Raw genomic sequence first — 23,876 nt, 5'->3', positions numbered from 1 at the left:
TAGGTCCTTCTTGGATGGACCCTATTATCCTCTTCCTCAAGGAGTGGACCCTTCCGGCCGATAAAAAGGAAGCGCATAAAGTTCGGGTGAAGTCAGAGCAGTTTTGGCTCTCTCCATCTGGCGCTTTATATAAGAAGTTTTTCACCGGTCCTTATCTCAAGTGTGTACACCCAAACAGCGTGGAAGCTTTCCTGTACGAAATTCATGAAGGCATATGCGGCAGTCACATCGAGGGCAGATCTTTGGCCTACCAAGCTATCTCGCAAGGGTATTGGTGGCCGTGCATGCAAGCGGACGCTCAGAAATATGTTCGCAAATGTGAGAAGTGCCAGAAGTTCGCCCACCAAATTCACCAGCCGGCTAGAGAACTTCTTCCCCTCACAAGCCCTTGGCCTTTTGCGATGTGGGGGCTGGACATAATGGGACCACTCCCAACGGCACCAGGCAACTGGAAGTTCTTCATCGCGGCTACGGACTACTTCACTAAATAGGTTGAAGCTGGGCCCTTAGCAACTATCAAGGAGAAAGAGGTCAAACGGTTTGTCTGGCAGAATGTGGTAACACGGTTTGATGTCCCTAAAATTCTGATCTCTGACAATGGCACCCAATTTGATGGGCACCTATTCAGAGGATTTTGTGAAAAATTGAAGATCGAATTCTACAACTCCACCCCGGCTTACTTGCAGTCCAACGGCCAAGCCGAAGCATCAAACAAGACCATTCTTGATGGGTTGAAGAAAAGACTTGAGAAAGCCAAAGGAAAATGGGCCGAGGAACTCCCAAGTGTCCTTTGGGCATACCGGACGACCCCGAGGCGATCTACCGGGAAAACTCTTTTTGCCTAGGCATATGGCATGGAGGCGATCATCCCATTGGAAGTTGGCATGCCCACCTTCCGCAGTGAAAGTTTTGAGCCCGAGCTGAACTCTGAAGTCATCGCCCTGGAATTGGACCTAGTGGAAGAGCGCCGAGAAAAGGCTCTAATCCATGTGGCCGCATACCAACAAGAGCTTTCCAGAAAATACAACAAAATAGTGCACCCCAGACCGTTCAAAGTTGGGGATTGGGTTTTAAGAAAGGTGATGGGTAACACACTGGTGCCGGGGAAAGGCAAGCTAGGGGCAAATTGGGAAGGACCCTACAGGATAACCGGTCTGGCGGGCAAGAGAGCATACCACTTGGAAGATTTGGATGGCAAAGGCATACCCCGGCCATGGAATGCAGCCAACCTCAAACTGTACTATTTTTAAGTTTTTCATAGTTTTTATGTTATTCTTTTGAGCAAGGACTTGTTTGCCTTACATTTCAGAATGTAATACCCTTTTTGTTAATATAATAGAAATGACTTATTCTTGCTGAAGCATTCTGTTGTTTTCGATGCTTATTTTGTGATTTCAACCGAGATGTTTTACTCCGGTTAAACGAATTAATGATTTTACTCGACTGTGATTTCAACCGAGATGTTTTACTCCGGTTGAACGAGTTGATGATTTTACACGACTTTGTGATTTCAACCGAGATGTTTTACTCCGGTTGAACGAGTTGATGATTTTACTCGACTTTGTGATTTCAACTGAGATGTTTTACTCCGGTTGAACGAGGTAATGATTTTAGTCGACTGTGATTTCAACCGAGATGTTTTACTCCGGTTGAACGAGTTGATGATTTGACTCGACTTTGTAATTTCAACCGAGATGTTTTACTCTGGTTGAACGAGTTGATGATTTTACTCGACTTTGTGATTTCAACCGAGATGTTTTATTCCGGTTGAACGAGTTGATGATTTTGCTCGTCTTTGTGATTTCAACTGAGATGTTTTACTCCGGTTGAACGAGTTAATGATTTTACTCGACTGTGATTTCAACCGAGATGTTTTACTCTGGTTGAACGAGTTGATGATTTTGCTCGACTTTGTGATTTCAACTGAGATGTTTTATTCCGGTTGAACGAGTTGATGGTTTGCTCAACTCTGTTATCTCAACCGAGATGTTTTACTCCGGTTTAATGAGTTGGCGATTTGCTCAACTCTGTGATTTCAACCGAGATGTTTTACTCCGGTTCAACAAGTTGATGGTTTGCTCAACTTTGTGATCTCAACCGAGATGTTTTACTTCGGTTCAATGAGTTGACGATTTGCTCAACTCTGTGATTTCAACCGAGATGTTTTACTCCGGTTCGATGAGTTTATGATATCCTCGGGGTTTTTTCCGAGATGGTTTATCTCAGCTGTATGAGTTGATAATTTGCTCAAGGACGAGTGGCTTCAATCGAGATAATTTGTTCAAGACAATGTGCTTTACCCCGGTTGAAGTTGTTTAGTTTAAACATAATGCAACACTTAGAGAAATCAAAACATTTCATTGACGTAAAACAGAATTACATACGGTGGGGTTGGCAGCCCGGCTACATTCTTAAAAACAAAAAAGAAAAGACAGAAAACTACACTAAGGGAGACAGGTTGGCGAAGTCATCCTCGGTTGTGTTTGCCTCTAGATCGACTGTGGTTGTTTTGTCTTAGATGCCGGTTTCCACCTGACTGGGCTACTTCGGGTGGTTTTCTCCCTCAGGATTTTCCTTGGTATTGTCCACTGCTTCTTCCTCAGCCTGCAACGCGTTGAAGACATCATTGGCATAAGGCACCATGTACGCCGGCAGAAAGGCAACTGGGGGAGAGGTGAACACGTCAATTCCAGATCCTTGGCGGAGTTGTTCGCAAGCAGCCTTCCAGCCGGCCTTGAAGAAAATGTCTTGGGTGGCATGGACTTGCTTCGTGTAGTTTTCCTCGGCCTCTTTGAAACCTTCGTTGTTCGCCTTATCCAACTCATCCTTCCTTGATTGTTTCAATGCCTCCAGCTCGACCCGGAGAGCGTCCTTCTCTTGCTCGGCGGCTCCAAACTGGCCGAGCAATCTGGAGTTGTCGGAGTTCGTGATCTCCAAAGAAGCTTTTGATCGCCCCAGCTCGGTTTGAAGATGCTCAACCTGGCTGACAGCATCGGTTGCCTTTTGCTAGAGTCTATGAATCCGCTCCATGACCAGATGTTGTTTCTGGATAGCCTGCAAAGAAGAGTTTTGATTAAAGAAAGGAAACGGAGCAAACACTTGGAAAAATTTGAATAAAAAGTTTGAGGTTCTTACCCGGGTCATAGACTTAACCGAGGACTTCACCAGCCGGGTGTCAGGCACGTGGTCCCTGCCGACCACATCGCTCGACAGAAGCAAGGCTTTGGTTAGGTCAAAGGTGAGTAGATGCTCCTTGTCCCCTTTGATCGATGCACTGGCCGGGATCTCTTTTCCCCGATGCTTCAGTTGGGGCTTCCATGGTGGTGTTGGGTCAGTTGTGACCGCCGGTTGCTCGGTGTTCAACTCCGCAACTAGCTCGGCAGAGGGATTGGTGGTGTGAGGCCTTTTTCCAGCCTGGCGGTTATCTTTGCTTGTTTATACGGCAGCTGGTGATGCCAGTGCAACCACGGTCCTGCTCGATTGACCGGCAGCGGCTGTGCGGGAGGGGATGCTCGATATCTTGGTGGATGTGGCGGTGATGAGATTTTTGATGTGGCTTCGTTTGGCCATCTCCTCTGCCTCGATCAGCCAGATGAGGGGCACGTCGGGTAATGTGGGGTCAAGAGGTGGCAATGGCGCTCGAAAGAAGTCTGTCACTCTACCCCGGCGTGGAGTGAAGTATCGGTAGGTCGGTACGTAGCCGAAAAGTTCGTGACAATCTCGGTTTCGGTACCGCAGTACGGTTCTGATGGCTGCTTCATTGGGATAGTAGTTGGCTTGCAAAGCCTCAATTGCTGCAAAAGAAAAAAAGATATTAAGTACAGAATTTAGAAAGGAAGAAATTTGACCGAGCGGTTAGCACGGCTTACATGTTTCATCGAAGTTTTTGCTTATATACCAGCCCGGCACGGCGGCCGTTTCATAATTACCAGACACCCAGAAAAAGTCATCGTCGTGCATGTCTTTGTCCGGGGTGTCGGTCACTATCTTCTCCTTGCCCGGTCTGATCTTTAAATAATAGGCAAGGCCATCGCCCGTATGCCCGAGGGTATACTGGCGAAGTATTTCGGCTAATCCTAGGTTGATTCCTAGTCGGTTGTTCAGTTCGTGGATCCCGTTAATTATCCTGTAAGTGTTGGTTGAGACTTGGGTTGATGCTAGCCCGGTGCGCCGCAAGAACTCGCACAATAGGGGGTTAATCGGGAAGCGGAGGCCACCTTCTATTATGGAAAACACGGTGAAAGGGCACTGGTCTAGTCTGCCCCAGGGGGTTGTTTCCTCGGCACTGAGCTCAAGATGTACATCGGCTGGGATACCGTATTTTTCCCAGAACGCGGCTAGAGCGATCGACGTGTCGACCAGGAAGCGGTAGCGCCCCATGTGTAGCCGGCTGGTTTTAGCACGACTGTGTTGGTTTGGCACAAACTCTTGTTTGGCGGCTGCTTGGTCTTTGAGAGCCTCAGTGTTGGTGCGTGGTCCCCTTGGACTCTGCAAGAAAATGAGGGTAAGTGTAAGTGGGAATGCGGTCGAGCAAAACGAGTTTGACTTTAGCCCGGTCAGGTGGAGTGCCAGACCACCCCGGTCATGAAGGTAAATCCAGAAGCTCGGCCGCTCAAGCGGACCAAATGTTAGCCCGGTCAAGCGGTCAAACCCTCTATCTACCTCGGTTCCTACAGGAGTTTTTTACAAACTCGCAATTTGTTCGGTTTAGATGTTTTTTGGAATCAAAAGAAGACCTGGAGCCCGGTCCGCTCCAGATCTTTATGTGTTTATCATTAGAGCTGAAGAACAGCAAGGAGAACAGGGGGCATGAGAGGTTTTTGGGAGCTATATCCTAAAACCTATTACTTTTTGTGCCTTAAGATGTGAAATACCAAAGGAAAAAACAATGAAGGGGTTCGAAGAACTTACCAGAATGAGGGCGAGAGTCCAATCTTCGAGCACGAACCCAGGCGAGAGCAGGAATGGTGTTTGAGTTGGGAGGTTGGCACTAGAGCTTTGGGACGACAAGAATGAAAGAGAGACAGTATGAAGAAATTGAAGGGAGATGTGGCGTGTTTATAGGAGAAAAGAACCGCCTAAATTTGAATATGAAGAGACGGCTGGGTTGGCTTCTCGAGGCCAATAAATGGTCAACATGTGTCCCTATTGACGGTGGCGTCAGTGTTGAAGAGACAAGTGGCGAGATGAGGCATCAACCGAGCAAGCTTAGAAACCGAGCATTGGGATTAGCGCGGTTTACGTCTTGCGAACTAAGAATTGAGGCAGGATCTACCTTGGTCGGATCATTTAATCCCGGTCACGCTTGCGCGGACGGAATTAAGGGGCAATTGTGAGGGAGATTTATAATCTGGCTTTGGGACGTGGTAGAAGCTGGACGGATAGGACCGAGCATGTTGGGCTGAGCTAATTTGGGCCAGTCCAGAGTGGATTTTGTTCGTTTGACCTCGGCCCCCTGTTTAGGCTGAGCTGACTGAGGCCCCCCTAGAGTTGATCTTGCTCGGTCGAGGCTTAGGCCCGAGGTCCAGGTCCAATGTTTGAATCGAGCTTACTTGGCCGAGATGACCGCCTGCTAACCCGAGTTCCATGGGTCGCACGCGTAGCAAGGTGGGAAATGTCTTCTGTTCACCGGCCGACCTGTCTTGAACTCGGCTCTACCGGAATGCTTCCGAGCTCGGCTGTTATGGAGCTTGCCGAGCGGAGCACTCAGGCACGTTGCGCAACACGGTCATGGGAAGCCAAGGTGATGCCGTCGGGATGCCGAGCTTCCGCTAATGTAGTCTGGTGGTATGGTTAGGTGGTGATTGCTGGATTTGTGCTGACAAATAGGAAAACAGCTCCACGTGTCAAGAGACCAATGAGAGTAGATTTGAGCGCATAAAATATATAAGCAAAACTGCGCCCCCCATGCTGAGAATGACACATAATTTGGTGAGAAAAACCTAAACACTCAAGTCTCTCCTCTCTTTCTCTCTATCCCTGAGTGTGTGCTAACTTGGCCGTCGGAGGGGTTTTCCGGCCATACACCGCCGGGTAGCTCACCGTCGTTGTGTTCGCAGGTCGATCAGACAAACGAGGAACTTGGACGAAAGGAGTACGTGCACTGTGGAATATTTGCTCCCCGTACATATATATATATATATATATATCATGAAAATAAAATGAAAAACATTAAAATAGTTTTTTTTTTTTAATTTTTTATTAGAAATGTGATAGAGAGAGACAGAGAGTGTGTGTGTCAGTCACTACAACTTATAAGAGTTTTAGAAACTAAAGTTGTTTTTGAGTTTTGAGTTGTGTGTTTGGTTATGAGTTTTGAAATGTAATGATTATAGTTTGAAATGAGTTTTGAGAAATGGATGTAGAATTATGATTTGAAAACTGCAACCAAATACCACACTTAAATCAGTGGTGAAACTATGTTTGAAATGAGTTTTGAGAAATGAGTGTAAAATTATGATTTGAAAACTGCAATACCACACTCAAATCAGTGGTGAAACTATGTTTTGAAATCTAAACCAAACAGAGCCTAAATTTTTTAGTCTCTAAAAGTGCAAATTTTGTTATAAAAGACATTTAGGGATCAATTTCTATCGTCGTGAGGATAGTCGTTAAAAGGTTGTTCTGAAGAGTCAAAAACAAGGCTTTTAGTGACAAAATTTTGAAAATGTCACTAATAAATAGACTTTTGAAGATAAAATAATTTGGTCTCAAAATGATTTATTTTTTAAAACAAAAAATTTGGTCTAAAAAAGATAATAATTCATCACTAATATTCAATTTTCGTTACTAAAAATGTAATAATAACACTTTTCGTAACAAAAATATTTAGTTCCTAAAAAATAATTTTATTTCTAAATTTTAGTCTCTAAAACTTTAATTTTTTGTAGTGCGTTGGTGTGTATTTTTTTTTTATTTAAAAAAACAAATGTGAGCCGTTTATTTCTTTGTGGGTGACGTGGCTCTATCTGAGCCGTCCCGGAGGAACAATGAGAGAGAGAGAGAGAGAGAGAGAGAGAGAGAATGGAGAGGATCCGGAAAGACCAGCTCGACCTTCTCCATCCAAGCTGCCCCACCTTGCCTAGTGTACATACTTTGGTTTGGTACAAGCGTGCGAGGCCGGGCTGCTCTTTAGGTGCAATTTATGGAGTTGGTTAAAGTGATTTTTTTTTTTTTTTGGTTTGATAATTCGTGTCAGAATCTTTGATGCAATATAGCATATACCAGGTAATAATAATTTAAAAATTTATTTTAAAAATAAATATGAAGAAACAATTGTCGATGATTAAAAATAATAGTTTGAGGTGGTCGTCAGCCACATAAGGTGGAGGCCAAAGGGGGTTGCCAACGTTGAGAGGTGATTGGCAATGAACAATGAACAGAGGATGTTGTTGGCCATAGGAAGTGGTAGTAAAAAGTAATTGTCGATGATGATTGGTTAGTCGCTTAAGGTGGTTTTCGATAAGAGAAGTGGTGGTTGAAAGTAGTTACAGCCCAGACAGAGGTGGTTGGTGGCCAATGGAGGTGGTGGCCGAAGGTGGTCGGTGAAGGAAGTCATCGGTGATGGTAACTGATAGTGAAAAATAATAGGTGGTGGGCGGAAAGGATGAGACAAAGAGAAAGAAAAATAAATAAATAAATAAAAACAAGTGAAACCAACTTTGTTGTGTTTACAAAATTTAGTAAATTTAAATTTTTATAAACTATTTATAACTTTTTGAAAACAAAAAAAGAAATCAAACGAGTTTTTATTTATAAATTTCAAAAATTCTATAAATATAAATATAAATGTTACCAAATAAGTTTGGAAGCTTTCAAATAACCCCTTGGTTGAAAAACATGACTGTTTTGTTGTAGCAAAATAAATTGCCATTTGCCAGAAAAATTGAACCAGAGGACATAACAGAAGATGTTAAATTTCGGATTGTTTTGGAAAGTTAGTTAAAAGTTAATTTTTTAGTTTTTTTATTTTTATTTTAAAAAATATGTAAAAAAAATAAAGAAATGATGTAACTTAAAAAAGTTAAAAAACCAAACTGATTTTTAACCATCCAAAAGAGGCCTGCTTAGCTGTACATGAAAAGTTTTTTCATTGTGTCATATATAAATAATCTTCTATGAAAAAAATGATAATCTTTTTATGTTTTTGGTCTCATATATCATCATAAACAATCTTCTATGAAAAAATGTTAATCAAGCCACTGGGTTGTATATACCTACGACAAATTGAAATAGTCTTTGTTCTGTTTTCTAATTCTCACAATTAACTTAAAAGACTCCAACAAGCCAAAGCAGAGATCATTGAGCAGCCTGCAAACACTACATTATCCATACATATTATAGCTATTGCTAGTATGTGAAAACTCAGAATTACCCTTGTTATAGAGAGACCTGTTCTTACTTCTCATTTTTTCTGTGTGATTTTTATTATTTATCTATTTATTTATTTTTAAGCCAGCTTGTCTAGTTCTAGTGGGGTTATTTTGCCTTTGTTCGGCTCATATTTTGGACTCTCATTTAGGCTTATTTTGATAATTAATTATTTTAGTCAAAAAAATCATTATAAAAAAGTCATTTCTTTCTATTTTTCTATATTGTATTTTCATAAAAAATTAAAAAATTAACTAAAATAGTTAACTCCTAAAATAACCCTGAGGTCTCGTTTAGTAATTTGATTTTGGGGTTAAAATAAGTAAAAAATTAAAAAAAATTAAAAAGTCACTAAAAACAAAAGTTAAACATTTCAACAATTTACGGTTTTCGATACAACTAAAAATAGTTATTCTCAAACACATTTAGTGTGTTTGGTTTTAATTTTTCGAATTCAATTTTTTGAAAAATTGAATTTTTTTTTCGTGTTTTTTTAGTGAATATTTTTAAAATTTTAAGTAATTTTTTTTTATTACTTTTTTAGATGCACCTTACTTAGATGTATCTTAATAGTAAAATATTTGTGAAAAAATATTTTAAAAAATTAATAAATATACAAAAATATGAAAAATGTACTAAATTTTTATATTTTTTTGTATTTTTGGTATTTAGTAAATTTTTTAAAGATTTTTTTCACAAATATTATACTTTTTTAAGTGTATTTATGTTAGGTGGGTCTAAATATTAAAAAAATTGCTTAAAATATTAAAAAAAAATCAATGAAAACAAAAAAATACGGAAAATGAAAAAGTAAAATTTTCTGATAAGTAAATTCTAAAAATGAAAACCAAACAGAGTGATTATTTATTTATTTTTCCATGTCCTAAAATAGTTAAAAAGTCACTTAAAAAGGCAATTCCCAAATGAGGCTTTATTCGAGAAGTTTGGTCATATAATATAATTGTTTTTATTTTTATTTTTTTAAAAAAACAAGTATAAATTTGAGAATAAATTACAAAAAAAAAAATAATAATAAAATTATATAATTTTCATTAATAATCTACACATAAATTTAAATGACGAATGAAACTGGGTAAAGAATCTCAGTTACATCATTTAAGGCCATGTTTATTTGGGCGGACTGGATTAGGTTGGATTAGTATTCTCATGATTAATAGTTGTATGACTATGAATCCCTTTGAATAGTGTATCCTATTCTATGTTTGGATTGAGTTAGGATTACAAGAAGGGATTAATAAAATATTATTCAATCCAATATTTGTTTAAGAAGATTGGAATGGATAGGATATAATAGGACATGAGACATCCAATATATTGACTGTAATACCTCTATTATGGTCGTTTAATAAGTTAGTCCAGACTTTGACTTAATCTCCCAATTTATATCCCATCCCCTATGTGAGATTGAATAGTCCATCATATGTGAGATACTATATTCGGATGAATTGTTAGTCCATATTTCAATTTTTTAACCAAATATCGGATTAATAATTTTATTCGACTACTAGTTCAATTTCAACCACATATCCACCTAAACAAATATGACTTAAATGCCGTGAAAAAATCACATCAATTGTTATAATGACAATTTTTTTTTTTAAAAAAAAGGACGACGATAATTTCTTAAAACTATTTTATAACCATTAAATTTATCCCCCATTACTTGGAGATGTCGCTTGGAAGTTGGATGTTTCTCCATTGTCATTTTCATGGCTAGTTGACACATTTGGAAGCCAAACAAAATTGTAAAGAAGGTCACCGAACAATCTGAAAACTATAATGGAAATAGACAAAATTGAGAGCATGCATGGAAGGAGCTTAAGAAACAAATTATAGTATTATTTATCAGTAAAATTCACCATGAAAATGGAAGCTGGGAAGTGTTCAAACATGAACTATTTCCTTCAAAAACATATATATATATATATATATATAACACTCTCTTCTCTTCATCCCCATCACTCACTCAATTCCTCATATCCTTCTCTTTTTCCTTTGTGATTTTATCTCTCTTTCCTCATACAACAACGAGTTGCAGAGGAACTAACTTGCAGATTTCAATGCTCTGTTTGGTTTTCTTTCTCACTGTCGCATCATCATCAGTATCTTCGGCACTGAAAGTTAGGTACTACCAAACAAGCTGCCCATCTGCAGAGGCTGTCTTGAGAAAGGCAGTGCATAAAGCTTCGTTGCGTAATCATCGCTTAGCTGCTAATCTCATCAGAATATTTTCCATGACTGCTTTGTCAGGGTATGAACTATATGTTCACTGCTTGTTTTCTCTCAAAACTTATTTGTGGAAATAATTGCATGCAAGAATGATTTTTTTTTTTATCGGCAAAGAAAATCTTTAGTGATGAAAGCATACAAAAAGATACAGTACATCAATAAAGAGGAGTTTGGAGCTAAATGAAGCTCCAAACTCCAGTTGGCGAGTAACCAACAAAACAAAAACAAGAAAAGCAGGAAACCACAGCTGACAAAACAAGGCAGACCAAACTTAACTCCACCCAAATTGCAGAGTAGAGCAAAAAATAACACTAATAGATCAGCTCAATCAGCAGAAAGCATAGCAGACTGCAGTTCACCCCAGCAGCACATTTTCACCCTCAGCAGTCTACAGATCGTGCGCCTTTTCACCCCAGCAGAGTAGACTATAGATCACCCTCAGCAGCACCAAAACAGCATCAAAAATTGAGCAGAACCAAGCTAAACCAGCACTAGAAATGTGAGCAACACTGCAGGACTTCACTACAGCAATCCATATCAGCAGAAACTCTGCCTACCAACTGAAGCCTTCCAAGGCCATCTCAAAACAGATTCAGACCAACACAACAAAACCATCTTAACACAGATTCAGGACAATCAACATAATGCAGCCTAATTGAAACTCAAAATAAACCAGCTTAATCGAACTCCTCTGCCTACCAACTGAACCCAGAATTCAGAACATCACCACAAGCTGCTTAGAGATCAGAATTAGCACAGAACATAGCATACCAGGGCTCAGAAACAGAACATCAGAATACAGCATAGACCAGAACTTATGCATAACATCATTTCAGCAAAGAAACAAAATCAACCCACATAGCTTAAGTAAGACAGCAATTAACTACACACAGTGGCAGACTTGATACAGGTTGTATATAACATCATGCACCGAATAATTAAACCCCTTCAAAGATGAGGAAACCCACAAAGCTACTCTAGCCTTTATTAGATCTTCCAAAGCAATCCAATCCAGTTGTACCTTATTAAATACACAGCCATTTCTGCATCTCCACACTGACCACATAACTACTAATGGCAATGTTTTCCAGACTGCTAGCATCTTCTTCTTCATTTTTATACCTGATCACGACAGAAGTAAACCCTTCACTGATCCAGGACTAACCCATTTGTAATTCCACCAGTTCACTAGATTGGGCCACAATTTCCAAATGAAGTGGCAGTGAAGAAAAACATGATTGACAGTCTCCAACTCAGATCTGCAGAACACACAGAGAGTAGAAACATTTGGGCTCAACACTCTAATTCGTTGCAAAACAGCCGTCGATCTCGGCTCCATACCTCATTCCACCATCTCAAAGAAAGCGTCGTCGACGTCTTGTTCTTACGGCCGAGATGGGTTGCGCAAAGCCAGTTGCTAAAGACCTCCTAGCCAACATTCCATCATCCATTGACGAACAACCAACACAAACCCAACCTCCAGCAAAACCAAAAAGAGTAAAAAAGGCTCAACCAAAGGCCAAGGTAGCTCAGGTTGAGTCTGAAGACGCTCTGCCTACTTCAAAATTGGCTGAGAGTGACAAATCTCAGCCTTCTGCTGGGAAGAGGCGCTCTGAGTCTCAACCATCGGAATCCCAACAACAAAAAAAGCCGAGATCTTCTTCCGCAACAACTTCGGGATCAAAAAAGCCCGATGTCCCCTGGGCCCCCGAAATCACCCTAGAGGATAAGCCCGTAATGGCAAGTGATAGTGCCGACGATATCAATGTCGGCGTTGCATTTAGTACCGCTCTACTTCTCCCAGGTGACCTGGAGCGGAATGCCAAGTATAGCGAGTATGAGAACTATGCCTTAATGTTACAGCGCTCTGTTCCGGTAAACGTCTTCTACTTGGCGAATTTTTCTTTCTCTTTATTTTATACTTTGAATATTCTTTCATACCTCTGTTTTCTTTCAGGCCATCCAGCACGCCCACTCTTTCTCAATGTAGTCTTTTGAGAACAGGGAGAGGCTTGCCGAGATGAAGAAGGAGGTCTCCAGTCTCCAAAAGACCAACAAAGGCCTCCAGTCAAAAATGAAGAAGCTGGAAGACCAAGCTGAGGAAGCCATCAAGGCTCAGACCGAAGCCGAAGAAAAGGCTGAGGCTGCTGAGGCCATTAGGAAGATGGCCGAATCGCAAAGGAGAGAGGCCGAGGAAAAAATGGCCCAAGCTGAGAAAGAGCTTCAGGAGGCCCTGGCCACCAAAGAAGCTGAAATCAAAGACGCTGACGAAAAGGCGTACTCACAGGGTATGGCCGACGTTATTGAGGCCTATGAAAAACAAGTGAAGGAGGCATGCAACAAGGGTTTCACCCTTGGTTGGATGTCCCTTCTTAAAAAGCTTAATATTCCTGATAACTCTCCATTGTGGAAGGCCGACGCCATTCCCTTGCCATTTCCTCCAGCCCCAACTCCAAGTGAAGATGTCGGCGAATCTGATGCTGAGGATGAGGCCGAGGAGGAAGAGGATGAGGCCGAGGAGGAAGAAGACGAGGCTTTGATTAGAAAATCAAAAGATGCTGATGGGGCCAAGTTCCCTCCTCAGAATGAGCAAGTCCTAGACTTGACTCAGGACGAGGAAGGTGATTTGGTTCCCATAGAAGCTGTTCCTGAGATTGCACCAGCTGGCATCCCTTCTGAGGTCAAGACGGTTGAAGAAACTCTCCAAGAAATTGACGCCGAGATAGCGGCAGAGAAGGAGGCCGAGGTGGTATTTGATCTTCAAATTCAACAATCTGGAGGAGAGGAGCCTTAGCTCTAAGTCTTCTTCTTACTTGTATCTTCTTGCTTCTTTATCTTAGGGAACAATGTATGTTCTTTGTATGGCCGATGTGCCCCCTTTTTTCTTTGATTGTTAATACAACGTTTTTCATTTATTGAATGCTTGTACTCCTGTCTTCTCTTCTTTGTCTTCGTATGATTCTATACTTAGAATATTCTGCATATATCTTATGTACTCTTTCGCCTTTGTGCAATCTTCTCGAGGTAACATACCTCGATTATGCCACCCGATAATTTACCTTGGCAAGTACTTGTCCTGTAAATTGCTTATAAGTTTCAACAAGGATAAACATATAAAGGTTTAATTTTTATAAACCTTTCTCAAGTTATAACAAGTGCTAAGCAATTTATTGGCTTAACTTCAACTTGTAAATTGCTACAAATTTCAACAAGCGTTAAGCATTACTTTGGTTTAACTTCAACTTGTAAATTGCTACAAATTTCAACAAGTGAAGATAAACAATTATCTCGGTTTAACTTCAACTTGTAAATTGCTACAAATTTCAACAAGCGTTAAGCATTACTTCGGTTTAACTTCAACTTGTAAGTTGCTACAAATATCAACAGGTGAAGATAAACAATTATCTCGGCTTAACTTCAACTTGTAAATTGCTACAAATTTCAACAAGCGTTAAGCATTACTTCGGTTTAACTTCAACTTGTAAATTGCTACAAATTTTAACAAGTGAAGATAAACAATTATCTCGGCTTAACTTCAACTTGTAAATTGCTACAAATTTCAACAAGCGTTAAGCATTACTGTCTTTTCTCTGCCCCCAATGTGAACCTGAGTTCCACTTGGGTTCTCATTATTCAAAAACAATCATTACGCATCTTTTGTCAATTTACAAGTCTTTGGAGAACTCTGCTAAAATTTTATTGTTGATGTCGGTAAAAAATAACAAGGAACATTTAATGATAAAAAAAATTCAAATTACAAGTGTTCCAAGGTCTTGGCAATGCTTTGCCCTCATTATCTTCAAGCCGGTATGCTCCATTGCCCAATACCGAAGTAATTCTGTAGGGACCTTCCCAGTTTGGGCCAAGCTTGCCCTCTCTGGGATCCTTTTTGTTGTCAACAACTTTTCTTAGGACTAGGTCACCGACCTGAAAATCCCTTGGATTAACCTTCTTATTGTAAGCTCTAGCAAGTTGCTGCTGGTATGTGGCGAGCTGAATTGCAGCTTTCTCCCTTCTTTCTTCTAAGAGATCCAGATCTCGGGCTAGAAGTATATCATTTGTGCCATTCTCTACTCCTTGGGTTTTGATCCCTGGGATGCCGATCTCCAGTGGGATGACTGTTTCTGTGCCGTAAGCCATGGCAAAGGGGGTTTCCCCTGTTGATCTTCTCGGCGTAGTCCGATATGCCCAGAGTACGTTGGGCAACTCGTCTGCCCACTTTTCTTTTGCTACCTGCAGCCTCTTTTTTATCCCATCCAAAATTACTTTGTTGGATGCTTCTGCTTGCCCATTGCTTCGGGGAAAACTTGGTGTTGAAAAGTAATTCTTTATCTTGAATTTCGTACAGAAGTTCTTGATGAGTTTGCTGTCAAACTGCGTTCCGTTGTCGGCAACTATTGCTCTTGGAATGCCAAATCTGGTGATGATGTTTCTCCATATGAAGTTCTTGACGTCCACATCTCAGATTTTGGCAAGAGGTTTTGCTTCTATCCACTTCGTGAAGTAATCTGTTGCTACCAACAAGTACTTCCTTTGCCCAGTTGCTTGGGGCAACTGTCCAATGAGATCCATGCCCCATTGGGCAAATGGCCATGGACTGGATACAGGGTTCAGGTCAGCAGCTGGCTGGTGTATCAAAGGTGTGAACCTTTGGCATTGTTCACACTTTTTCACGTAGGCTTCTGCATCTTTTTGCATGTAGGGCCACAAATACCCCTGGGTAATGACCCTATGAGCTAGTGATTTGCCCCCAGCGTGGCTTCCACAAATCCCTTCATGAATTTCGTATAGAAAATCTTCAACCTGCAAAGGGTGTACACACCTTAAAAGGGGTCCAGTGAAGGACCTTCTGTAGAGATGTCCGTCCGCTGTCAGACTGAATCTTGCCGACTTCAATCTGACCTTGTGTGCCTCCTTATGGTCTTGTGGCAGTTTTTTCTCTTTCAGGAATGCAACAATTGCATCCATCCAGCTTGGTCCCAAGTCCACACACATTGCTTCTTGCTTTGTGATCGACTGTTCTATGCTTGGGCTTGACAGATAGTCAATCATTATTGTTCTTGTTTTTCCAGTTTGCATTGAGCTTGCCAGGTTGGCCAACGCGTCGGCGTGGTTGTTATCATCTCGGCTGACTTGAAGAAGTCGGCAGTTGCGAAACAAGGCTGCCAACCTGATGATTTCCTTTGCGTATGCCGACATTTTTCTCATCTCGGGTTACAAACTCTCCTGTTGTTTGATTTACTATAAGTTGTGAATCACAAAAAATTATTACCTCATCTGCTTCTACTGCTACTGCTAGCTTTAGTCCTGCAATCAGTGCTTTGTATTCTGCCTCATTGTTTGAGGCCTTGAACCCCAATCGAATAGACTATTCTAATATCTCCCCATTAGGAGATATTAACACTACTCCTGCCCCCGCTCCTTGCCGGTTTGAACTCCCATCGACAAACAGGCGAAAGGAGTCGCCGATGTAAATACTGCAGGGTCTTAGTTTTTCTTTTCCTTGTTCTTTTGTCTTTGGCTGGGCTTCTCCTTGTTTGTTTGGACATCGTTCATCTCGGCTCAACGGAGCCTGATGTTTGATGGATTCTGGCGTGAATTCGGCCACGAAGTCGGCTAAAACTTGGCCCTTAATTGCTGTTCTTGGCCTGAACTCTAGGTCGTACTGGCCCAAGGCCATTGCCCATCTTGCTATTCTTCCAGTTAAGTCTCCTTGTTATAGCAAGGACTTCAGTGGGTGCTCTGTTAGCACTATAATCTTGTGCGCTTGAAAGTAATGGTTCAGCTTTTTTGAAGCCATTACTAAAGCTAGTGCCAATTTTTCCAAGGGTAGATACCTTGTTTCTACATCGGCTAAGGTTTTGCTTACATAGTAAACAGCCCTTTGCTCCCATTTTTCTTCTCGGATTAGTAATGCACTTACTGCGTGTTCTGAAACTGCTAAATACAAAAACAGTTCTTCTCCAGGTTTAGGTGTTGAGAGGACTGGAGCCGTGGTCAGATATTTTTTTAGGTCGGCCAAGGCGGCCTCACATTCCTCAGTCCATAGGAAGTTTGTGGCCTTCTTCACCAGGTTGAAGAAAGGTTTACATTTGTCTGAGCTTCGGCTTATGAACCTGTTTAGGGTTGCGGCCCTTCCAGTAAGCATCTGAACCTGTTTTGCCGACGTTGGGCTTTTCAGCTCTAGAATGGCCTTGATTTGATCTAGGCTGGCCTCAATGCCCTTTCTTGTTACCAGGTACCCTAAAAATTTACCTGATCCAACTCCAAACACGCACTTCGATGCGTTAAGTCAGAGCCGGTATGTTTTGAGTATATCAAAGACCTCTTTTAGGTCGGCAAGATGGCCCTTAGGTTCCTTGGTCTTCACGACCATGTCGTCGATGTAGACTTCTACTGTTTGGCCAATCAGGTCTTTGAACATCTTGGTTACCAACCTTTGGTAAGTTGCTCCTGCGTTTTTCAACCTAAAAGGCATTACCTTGTAACAATACAGCCCTTTCGGGGTGATAAACGCTGTTTTCTCCTCGTCTGGGGGGTACATGGCTATCTGGTGGTATCCTCTGTAAGCGTCCAGGAAGCTCATCCTTCCATGTCCAGATGTGGCGTCTACCAATTGGTCAATCTTGGGTAGAGGAAAGCTGTCTTTGGGACAAGCTTTGTTCAGGCTTGTAAAATCTACGCAGACCCTCCATTTACCGTTCTTCTTCTTTACCACTACTGTGTTGGATAGCCATGTCGGGTAATGAACTTCTCGGATGGGTCTGGCCTCCAGAAGTCTATCCACTTCTTCTTCTACTGCTTCGACGTGTATCAACGTCGGCTTTCTGGCTCGTTGAATCACTGGTTTTGCCGACCTGTCGACATTCAGTTTGTGGCAAGTGACCTCGGGGTCGATGCCAGGCATTTTGTAAGGTGTCCAGGTGAACACCTCAATGTTGGCTCTTAGAAAAGTCTCCAACTTTTTTTCCTCTTCTTCGGCTAAGCCCGAGCCGAGAAGAAAGAAGCGTTCTTCATCCCTATCCTGGACGAGGATTTTCTTTAGCGCCTCTTCGCTCTTCTCGGCTGGTTCTTTGCCGACGTCTTTTAGGACTTCCATGTCCTCATCTTCAATTTCTGCTTTTTCTGGCTCTCGAATGTTGCAGGTGGATTTCATTGCCGCCATGGAGCAATTCTTTGCCTACAGTTGATCTCCTCTAATTTCTTCAATCCCAAGCTCTATTGGGAACCGCAGTAGTTGATGCAATGTTCAAGGAACTGCCCCCATTGCATGTAACCATAGCATTTCCAAGATGATGTTGTATGGTGAAGGTGTGTCAATCACCATGAATTTTGTCCTGATCTTCTTAGTGCCAGCTTGTACTTCCAAGCTTGTTGCGCCCAGTGGCCACGTCGGTGTTCCATTGAAGCCGACCATCGAGCCATTGGATTGCTCCAAGTCATCAGGATGAAGACCCAGCTCTTTGTAACATCTAACATACATGATGTCGCAAGAGCTGCCTTGATCAATCAGGATGCGTTTCACTTGGCACTCCCTAACCTGGAGGGATACTACCAAGGCATCATTATGTGGATGTTGGACCATCTCTAGGTCGGCTTCAGTAAAGGCTATCGTCGGTCCCTGGCATTCTTTAGGCCGAGGTCTTTTATGTCCAACCTGGTTCACGTGCTGTAGGTGTTTTACCTTCTGGGTCTCCCCTCGTATGTCGTTTTCGTTCACCTTTGAGTGAATTACGTTAACCACCCGTGGTCCTCCTGCGGGTGGGTGCTGTGCTGGGGGAGGCGGAGCTGCTGCTTCTTAAGGCAATCTTGCCTGTTCTTCTTTAGTCCTGGCCTCATCAACAAGGTCCCTCAGATGTCCTTGCCTTACCAAGTCTTCTAAGTGTGCTTTTAGGGCTCTGCAGCCCTGAGTTGGGTGCCCTTCTTCATTGTGGTAAGCACAACGCCTACCGACACTTCTTCCCATAAATTCCCCTGGTGTTCTTGTTGATCCTCTAAAATAGGGTTGGTTTCGTATTTGATCCAAGACTTTGTGGATCGGGACTCGGAATATAGTCGTTACTGCCTGTTTAGCCTTCAATTTCGTTTCTTGTTTGGTCGGTCCGTTGCTACCTCGGCTTCGCTTCGGCGAGCCGTTTCCTTTCTCCTGTTTTGTTTCTTTATTTCCCGACGTATCCTCCTCGGCTCTGGCGTACTTCTCGATTCTCGCCATGAGTTCTTCCATGCTTTTTGGCAATGTCTTTGCCAAAGATTTTCGTAGTGGGCAGTCATCTTTCAGGCCGTTCTTGAAGGATACGACCGCCACCTCTTGGTTGCAATCAGGTGTTCGATTGAACACCTCGTAGTACCTTTTTGCGTAGGCCCTAAGGCCTTCATCCTTGGTGATTTTTAAAGCCATCAGTGCGTCGACCCTCAAGGGCTGTAGTTTGTTCGTCACAAACCTGGCCACAAACATGGCCACAAACATCTCGGCCAGGCCTTCCCAAGTCTTTACGCTTCCCTTTGGTAGTTTATGGAACCAGTCTGATGCAATTTCCCCGAAGGATGAGGGGAATACTTTGCAGAGCAACGACTCGTTCCCACTATATAACGCCATTGAATTCAGGTATAGTCCAACGTGAAAGTTGGGATCTGACTTACCATCATATATTTGGAATCTCGGCATACTGAATCTCTTTGTTGCTTCAAATTTGTCCAGTTCCATCGAGAATGGTGTCTTCGGCTTAACTGGGGATGTTACCTCGGCATCAGCATTCTATTGTTTCCTCTTGAGGTAATCTCTCAAGTCTTCTTTACTCCTCCCTGGAGCTCGGCTATTTTTGGACTTCAATCTTTTCGGCACACTACTTTCAGCCTCATGATGGGCTCATTTTGATCTCTCTCCATGTGTTGTGTCAAAGCAGAGCGCCTGCCCTTGAACATGCCGATGTTCTTTGGGCTCTGGGTCCTTCGTGTGATACGTTCTTCGGGACTCTTCTTGTCTCGGCTCCTCTCGTCCGACTTCCCTGGAAGGTCGGTGAGAGTGCCTTCCACTCCTGGTGTGCTGAGGGACTTCGGAAATTGTTCTTCTTCCTCCCTTCTAGGTATTAGTTGCTGGCATCGGCGTATCCTGCAGTGGGTATGGTGGCTGCATGACATTATTTTGCATCATGAAGTTGACGACCAACTGTAGGTCTGCCAATTTGTTTGCTAATTCTTTTACTTCCTCATCCTTCCGCAGGCACCTATCCCTCCATACCTGAAGGTTATCTTCGTTATAGTACTTGCCTTGGTCTATCCTCTTCGAAGTGTCGCCCTCCTGGCCAACGTCTTTCTCTCCGTGTCCCTGGTCACGAGTTTCTGCATTGTGGTTGTCTCTTTCAACGTCAAGGTCAATTGGTCTGCCACTCCCAGCAGGAGTGTTGCCCCCAATGTTTTCCTTCTGTCCGTTACTGGCCATCTATTCTCCTTTCGTTCCCACAGACGGCGCCAAATTGTGTGGGAAATTTTCTGATCACACTGCTCGTTTAGTGATCATCTGGAGAGCACTGGCAGAATAGATGGCTTCAGCTAACCTGCAACAGAAAGAGAAGGCTCCGGCGGTGGCTCTTCCACCCTGGGGCACTCCGATGATCAAGTCAGTATATCTCTCAAAGATAAATCAAGTACTAAACTCACAAGCTTGAGTATCAAAAGCATAAATTGCGTACCTTAGACCCACGGGGGTGCCTCTCTTTTATAGTTAACTCAATCCCAGTCCCACTAGAAGCCTGACTTCTATGGACTCCACTTCAGTATTGACTTTGGACTCTTCAAGAGATGAAGATAAACTCTCTAAGAGTGTTATCCTTATCTTAGCAAAGTTCCCTCTTTACTCTAGGACTCTTGCCCCCTATCCATTTATCTCGGATTCCGATATCTTCGGAGATAACCTCGGCGTCACAACCAGGACACATGGCACCTCGGCTGACACGTCGGCGTCACCTTGCCACGTGTTGGTATTCAGAAAATATATCCCCACAGCATTACTATTTTTAAATTACAAAATCAATTCAAATTCCGTAGTGTAAAGGTGGTGAAACTAACCCTATATCATGCACATCACATATTTCAGGGTTTTTTTTTTTCGATCAGCAAAAAAACAAAACTTTATTGATGAAAAAGCATAGAACATACGAAAATACAACAATAAAGAAGGAAAGTGCAGAAAGCATCAAAGCAACCTTAACAATCCCAACTAGGTTGGCACCGTAAAGGAAGTACAATCATCTACTAGCACTTTCCAAAGATTGGTGAGGGACCAATCAAAACAAGACCAAAAGGAGAAAACAAACAAAACAAGCACTGCCACTTCGGACCATGACCATATACCAGCCCAACATAGCAGCCTAACATAACACCATGGCAGACCAACATATCAGTTTAGCATCCATAGATCAAGTCATTGGCTCTTCCTATTGACACCCACCCAGACTTTGCAACCTTCTCCTCCCAAACAAAACCAATCTGCTTTCATTCTCCCCCAATTCCATTGGTACCATGAGCACCATCGGCACCAGATATGAACTGATGAACCAAAAGACCCGCAAGACTGATGAAACCAATCTACTTTCAGGGTTGTGATGCTTCAATCCTCCTTGACTCAACACCGTGCCACCCCTCAGAGAAAGAAAGTCCAGCCAACGGCCTAATACGAGGCTTCGAAGTCATCGACGAAGCCAAATCCAAACTTGAATCCCTATGTCCCCAAACTGTATGATGCTCCAATATCATCGCCTTCGCCGCCCGTGACAGCATCTCAAAAGTCGGAGGAACCCACTATTCAGTCCCATCAGGGCGTTGTGACGGTCGAGTCTCCCTCAAAGATGATCCTTTCCTGAACCTCCCTTTTTTTTTCTTCGATGCCAAACAGCTCCAAGAAAATTTCGCAAGAAAAGGCCTAACCCTAGAAGAAATAGTGACACTCTCTGGAGCACGTTCTATTGGAGTCTCATACACACACTGTTTTTTCTTCTCGAATCGCTTAGACAACTTCAGTGCCACTCAACCTCAAGACCCTTCATTGGATTCTAAGTTTGCTATGGATTTGAAAAGGAAATGCCAACCATCAAACGGTGGTGGCAATGCCATGGTGGCACTTGATGTGATTACGTCGAATAGATTGGATAATAAGTACTAAGTGAACTTGATGAACGATCATGGGGTGTTGGTGTCTAATCAAACTCTTTGGACTAGAAAATCAATGGCTGGGTTGGTGATGAACGATGCAAAACATGGGAGAGCTTGGGCTCGTAAGTTTGGAGATGCAATGGTGAGGATAGGTTTTATTGAGGTTCTCACTGGAGCTAAGGGTGAGATCAGGAGGAATTGTAGGGTCGTGAACAAGTAGGTCTACCTACTAAGAAAAATAAAAAATATTAAAAAATTATTTAAAATTTAAAATTTAAGATTTAAATTAGTGGCCCTCATAACAAGAAAAATAAATCTATACTCAACATCTGAATTCTGTGCGTTTGGTAACGTTTACGTTTTCAGTTTATATTTACAAAAATTTTATAAACTGGTTTTTGTTTATTTTTAGAAAAACATAAACTACAAACGCGTTTGGTAATTGACAAAATGTTTAAAAAATTTTAAAAATATAAAAAAGAGTGAGAAATGGCAAGTGGCGGCGGAAGACGGGGATGGAAAGTGGTGACGGTGGGTGGTGGCAGGTGGGTGGTGGTGGTGGGTGCGTGGGTGACGGTGGCGGGAGGGTGGGTGATGGTGGCGGGTGGTGGGTGGTAGCGAGTGGGTGGTGGTGGTAGTAGTGGCGGGTGGTGGGTGGTGGTGGTAGGTGTGTGGCGGATGGCGGGTGGTGGTGGGTGGTAGCGAGTGGGTTGTGGTGGTGGCGGGTGGTGGTGGCAGGTGGGTGGCGGATGACGGATGGTAGTGGATGGTGGGTGGGTGGGTGGATGACGATGGCGGGTGGTTGGTAGTAACGAGTGGGTGGTGGTGGTGGTGGGGGGTGGTGGGTGGTGGTGGCAGGTGGGTGGCGGATGGCGAGTGGTGGTTAGTGGTGGCGGTGGTGGTGGTGATGGGTGGATGGGTGACGGTGGCGGGTGGTAGGTGGTAGCGAGTGGGTGGTGGTGGCGGTGGTGGTGGGTGGTGGGTGGTAGTGGCAGGTGGGTGGCAGGTGGGTAGTGGGTGATGGTGGTGGTGGTGGGTGGGTGGTGGTGGCGGATGGGTAGTAGGTGGCTAGTGGTGGCTGGTGGTGGATGGTGGGGTGGTGAGTGGTGGTTGGGAGTAGGTGGCGGGAGGTGGATGGTAGTGGCGGGTGGTAGGTGGTGGCGGGTGGATGGCAGGTGGGTGGTGGGTGGTGGTGGTGTTGGTGGTGGTAGCGAGGGGTGGGTGGTGGTAGGTGGCAGGTGGGTGGTGGGTGGTGGGTGGTAAGTGGTGGTGGCTGGTGGTGGTGGCTGGTGGTAGTGGAAGACGGTGGTGGAAAATGGTGGTGGGTGCTGGCTGGTGTTGGGTGGTAAAAAAAAAAAAAACTCAAAACTCAAAACGGAAACACATTTTTTGTGTTTTCATTTTTTTGCCAAATTTATAAACTCAGACCACTGATTTATAAATCAAAAATTTTACCAAACAAGTTTTTATTTGAGTTTTTAAAATTTTTGTAAATATAAACAGAAAACTGAAAACGTAAGTGTTACCAAACGGCAGTAACTATCTAGTTATTTTATTTTATTTTTTTTATGAAGGGGTTTGATGGTTTGGAAAATTTGGATTCTATTTTTTTGGATATTATTTTGTTTCCTATTTCATTGCAAATGATTCGAGTATGGAATTGTTTTTTGTTGTCAATTATCCAAGGGTATGATTATGTCTTTTATGTTTACAAATTTGAATTTATTTATTGGATGCTCAATGGTGTATATCACTTATTTACACTTTTCTTTTTGGATCAACCAAAAAAGTCTTTATTGATGATAAAAACCTTACAACGAAGGAAGGAACACAATAATAAAAGAGGGAGAGGGGGGAGGGGGGGAATGATGCAAAAACCATAATAGAGAAGCAGCCCAATCCCAACTAGGTTGGCACTAAGTCGCTTACACAATCATATGACAGCACCAAACCAAGAATCTGTTGGTGAGGAACCAACAAAAACACACCAACACTATAACAGATCAATCAAAACAGTAGCACAGATACACGAGCAAAAACATCAGCTAACAAGACAGTAGTGCTAGCAGATACACTAGATCAGAACAAGTCGCACTAGAGCAGATGCA

The 23,876-nt window shown here is 42.7% G+C and overlaps 1 pseudogene; it reads left to right on the top strand.

Annotated features, from left to right (window-relative positions):
- The first annotated feature begins 21,193 nt into the window (after positions 1–21,193).
- On the top strand, positions 21,194–22,048 carry LOC114310636 (peroxidase 5 pseudogene; annotated as a pseudogene).
- The last annotated feature ends 1,828 nt before the right edge of the window (positions 22,049–23,876 follow it).

The sequence above is a fragment of the Camellia sinensis genome, chromosome 2 (assembly GCF_055761805.1).
Source record: "Camellia sinensis isolate YWXY chromosome 2, ASM5576180v1, whole genome shotgun sequence".
Lineage (NCBI taxonomy): Eukaryota > Viridiplantae > Streptophyta > Magnoliopsida > Ericales > Theaceae > Camellia > Camellia sinensis.
This window is presented reverse-complemented; position numbering and strand designations above follow the sequence as displayed.